This window comes from Anopheles moucheti (assembly GCF_943734755.1).
Source record: "Anopheles moucheti chromosome X unlocalized genomic scaffold, idAnoMoucSN_F20_07 X_unloc_15, whole genome shotgun sequence".
NCBI lineage: Eukaryota > Metazoa > Arthropoda > Insecta > Diptera > Culicidae > Anopheles > Anopheles moucheti.
The window spans coordinates 240,001-245,263 of record NW_026453521.1 but is presented as its reverse complement, the minus strand read 5'-3'; positions in this window follow the sequence as shown (position 1 = coordinate 245,263).

Genomic DNA, 5,263 nt, shown 5'->3' with positions numbered 1-5,263 from the left:
CGCTTTCGCTTCGGTCGGTCCTACGACGGTCTACGAATTTCACCTCTCGCGCCGTAATACCAATGCCCCCAACTACTTCTGTTAATCATTACCTCTGGGTCTACGACAAACCAACGAAAGAATCAGACCGAGGTCATATTCCATTATTCCATGCAAGATTATTCTCGGCCAACGCCGACCCGCGGAGGGCCGGACGCTTTTGTACTAGCCTGCTGTGAGCACTCTAATTTGTTCAAGGTAAACGTGAGTACCCTGAGCACCATGAGGGGCCGGGCCGGACTGAACCGGTTAACCGGTACCCGTTCACGGAGTAAACGCCCAGGCACACCATTGTGAGTCGCAGCCGCGAGCTCGCTCACGGACGGTCCCGGCGTGTAACCGGGCGCCCGCGGCGGTCGCGAGTCTGGACGGGGAATCAACTTCGAACGTTTTAACCGCAACAACTTTAATATACGCTAGTGGAGCTGGAATTACCGCGGCTGCTGGCACCAGACTTGCCCTCCACTTGATCCTTGTTGAAGGATTTATACTCAACTCATTCCAATTATGGACCATCGTTAGAGAGGTCCATATTGTTATTTCTCGTCACTACCTCCCCGTGCCGGGATTGGGTAATTTACGCGCCTGCTGCCTTCCTTGGATGTGGTAGCCATTTCTCAGGCTCCCTCTCCGGAATCGAACCCTGATTCCCCGTTACCCGTCGCAACCATGGTAGTCCTCTACACTACCATCAATAGTTGATAGGGCAGACATTTGAAAGATCTGTCGTCAGTCGGCGAGCGACCATACGATCTGCGAGCTTATCCAGACTTCAACTCAAGCCGCCCGGAGGCGATTGGTTTAACTAATAAGTGCACCAGTTCCAGCACCCGGCGAGGGTACCAGTCCCGGCATGTTGCATGTATTAGCTCTGGCTTTTCCACAGTTATCCAACTAACTCATTGGGTTTATGATCTTGTAAATTATAGCTGTTATACTGAGCCTTATGCGGTTTCACATTCATTGATGTTCGTACTTAGACATGCATGGCTTAACCTTTGAGACAAGCGTATATTACTGGTAGGATCAACCAGAATTCTCTCTCGTACCGGCGTGAGTATCCCACACACGTTCGATACCGGGGTGAATCGAATTCACACTCTTTAACCATAAGCCAACCGAAGCACTTAAGCAACTGGAAGACCACCGGTTCCATATCTCTCTGAGTGATGCATGTCACCATGCACCGCTTCCACCGTGTATCACATCACATCACACTCTAAACCATTTCACATAGGTCCGCGCGATTGCTCACGGGACCCTATTCTCGCTAGGAGGTTCGGTTCGATTCCTGTACACTACAACGAGCTTTTCCAATTCTTGTGTCCGACTGGCGAACGTTCTGTTGCGTTATAAACTTCGCGGTACTTGCCACCGGGTATGGTGTCCGTACAACCTTCTGAGAAATAGCCGGCGCGATCGACGGGATTAACCGACAATGCAGCGCTGGCTCTTGATCGGGCAATTTACGGGCTTTATCGGGCAATTTACGGGCTTGATGGTGCGACTTACGGGCCTGATAGTGCGACTATCGGGATTGATAGGGCAATTTACGGGCTTTTTGGTGCGAATTACGGGCTTTTTGGTGCGACTTATGGGCTTGATAGGGCAATTTACGGGCTTTTTGGTGCGACTTATGGGCTTGATAGGGTAATTTACGGGCTTGTTGGTGCGACTTATGGGCCTGATAGTGCGACTAACGGGCTTGATAGGGCAATTTACGGGCTTTTTGGTGCGACTTACGGGCCTGATAGTGCGACTTATGGGCCTGATAGTGCGACTAACGGGCTTTGATAGTGCGACCAACGGGCTTGATAGTGCGACCTATGGGCTTGATAGTGCGACTAACGGGCTTGATAGTGCGACTTATGGGCTTGATAGTGCGACTTATGGGCTTGATAGTGCGACTTACGGGCTTGCTTTTCCATGTTTTTCGCATCGAGCTTCGGTTCGTTTCGAATAATTTTGTCCATGTTTTTCGTTTGCTACGAGAGGTTCGGTTCGTTTTCAGTTATCCCTGTGTTCATGGTTTTCGTGTGCTTCGATAGGTTTGGTCCGTGTTTTTGAGTACTCTTGTCCATGATTTTCGTGTGCTTCTTGAGGTTTGGTCCGATTTTCAGTACTCTTGTCCATGCTTTCACATGCTCTGATAGGTAGGTTCGTTCTCAGTTATCCCTGTGTTCATGGTTTTCGTGTGCTTCGATAGGTTTGGTCCGTGTTTTTGAGTACTCTTGTCCATGATTTTCGTTTGCTTCTAGAGGTTTGGTCCGATTTTCAGTACTCTTGTCCATGCTTTCACATGCTCTGATAGGTTCACAGTCAGTTTTCAGTTATCCCTGTGTTCATGGTTTTCGTGTGCTTCCATAGGTTTGGTCCGTGTTTTTGAGTACTCTTGTCCATGATTTTCGTGTGCTTCTTGAGGTTTGGTCCGATTTTCAGTACTCTTGTCCATGCTTTCACATGCTCTGATAGGTTCACAGTCAGTTTTCAGTTATCCCTGTGTTCATGGTTTTCGTGTGCTTCCATAGGTTTGGTCCGTGTTTTTGAGTACTCTTGTCCATGATTTTCGTGTGCTTCTAGAGGTTTGGTCCGATTTTCAGTACTCTTGTCCATGACTTTCGTTTGCTTCGATTCGTTCACTCTATTACTCTTGTCTGTGGTTTTCGTTTGCTTCGATTCGTTCACTCTATTACTCTTGTCTTTGGTTTTCGTTTGCTTCGATTCGTTCACTCCATTACTCTTGTCTGTGGTTTTCGTTTGCTTCGATTCGTTCACTCCATTACTCTTGTCTGTGGTTTTCGTTTGCTTCGATTCGTTCAGTCCATTACCCTTGTTTGCGGTTTTCGTTTGCTTCGATTCGTTCAGTCCATTATTCTTGTATGTGATTTTCGTTTGCTTCGAGTCGTTCAGTCCATTACCCTTGTCTATGATTTTCGTTTGCTTCGAGTCGTTCAGTCCAATACTTACCTTTGTCTATGATTTTCGCTCTAGCCCAGTCGCCCTGCGCTCTGGAAATCACATTCCAACTCTATCACCGATAGTGCTCACACCTTGGAAACCACATTTCACCCGGGGAACCTTAGGGTGGATTTTGAGCCTTTCGGGATTGCGAAACCATCATTTAACACTCTAAACTTAATTTCCGCAATCCCAGACGCACTTTCCATATGGTCTCCAAAAATGCGTGTGAGCTGACCTGGTCCCTTATAATAGGCAATGAACACGATTTTGGCAAAATATTTTTTTCAAAATTTTTTGACTCACCGGGTAAAATCGAATTTACTTGGGAAAAATGTTCTAGCAGGGGCCCTCCCATACAAATTTTTTTCTTCTCAAAAATGATTTTCGTTTCACTTTTCATACTCAGGGGAGTCTAAAATTGATGTTTTGAGTCACCATGAAAAAAAAATTTTTTTTGACCCGAGCTTGTGTCGCGACCCAAAAATCGACTCACTTGGGAAAAATGTTCTAGCAGGGGCCCTCCCATACAAAAATTTTTTCTTCTCAAAAATGATTTTCGTTTCACTTTTCATACTCAGGGGAGTCTAAAATTGATGTTTTGAGTCACCGAGAAAAAAAAATTTTTTTGACCCGAGCTTGTGTCGGCGACCCAAAATCGACGCACTTGGGAAAAATGTTCTAGCAGGGGCCCTCCCATACAAAAATTTTTTCTTCTCAAAAATGATTTTCGTTTCACTTTTCATACTCAGGGGAGTCTAAAATTGATGTTTTGAGTCACCGAGAAAAAAAAATTTTTTTGACCCGAGCTTGTGTCGGCGACCCAAAATCGACGCACTTGGGAAAAATGTTCTAGCAGGGGCCCTCCCATACAAAAATTTTTTCTTCTCAAAAATGATTTTCGTTTCACTTTTCATACTCAGGGGAGTCTAAAATTGATGTTTTGAGTCACCGAGAAAAAAAAATTTTTTTGACCCGAGCTTGTGTCGGCGACCCAAAATCGACGCACTTGGGAAATATGTTCTAGCAGGGGCCCTCCCATACAAAAATTTTTTCTTCTCAAAAATGATTTTCGTTTCACTTTTCATACTCAGGGGAGTCTAAAATTGATGTTTTGAGTCACCGTGAAAAAAAAATTTTTTTGACCCGAGCTTGTGTCGGCGACCCAAAATCGACGCACTTGGGAAATATGTTCTAGCAGGGGCCCTCCCATACAAAAATTTTTTCTTCTCAAAAATGATTTTCGTTTCACTTTTCATACTCAGGGGAGTCTAAAATTGATGTTTTGAGTCACCGAGAAAAAAAAATTTTTTTGACCCGAGCTTGTGTCGGCGACCCAAAATCGACGCACTTGGGAAATATGTTCTAGCAGGGGCCCTCCCATACAAAAATTTTTTCTTCTCAAAAATGATTTTCGTTTCACTTTTCATACTCAGGGGAGTCTAAAATTGATGTTTTGAGTCACCGTGAAAAAAAAATTTTTTTGACCCGAGCTTGTGTCGGCGACCCAAAATCGACGCACTTGGGAAATATGTTCTAGCAGGGGCCCTCCCATACAAAAATTTTTTCTTCTCAAAAATGATTTTCGTTTCACTTTTCATACTCAGGGGAGTCTAAAATTGATGTTTTGAGTCACCGTGAAAAAAAAATTTTTTTGACCCGAGCTTGTGTCGGCGACCCAAAATCGACGCACTTGGGAAATATGTTCTAGCAGGGGCCCTCCCATACAAAAATTTTTTCTTCTCAAAAATGATTTTCGTTTCACTTTTCATACTCAGGGGAGTCTAAAATTGATGTTTTGAGACACCGAGAAAAAAAAAAATTTTTGACCCGAGCTTGTGTCGGCGACCCAAAATCGACGCACTTGGTAAAAATGTTCTAGCAGGGGCCCTCCCATACAAAAATTTTTTCTTCTCAAAAATGATTTTCGTTTCACTTTTCATACTCTGGGGAGTCTAATATTGAAGTTTTGAGTCACCGTGAAAAAAATTTTTTTTTTGACTCACTGGGTAAAACGGTCGCACTTGGTAAAAATGTTCTAGCAGGGGTCCTCCCATACAAAAATTTTTTCTTCTCAAAAATGATTTTCGTTTCACTTTTCATACTCAGGGGAGTCTAATATTGAAGTTTTGAGTCACCGTGAAAAAAATTTTTTTTTGACTCACCGGGTAAAATGGTCGCACTTGGTAAAAATGTTCTAGCAGGGGCCCTCCCATACAAAAAATTTTTATTTCTCAAATCGATCCGTGGTTTCACTTTTCATACT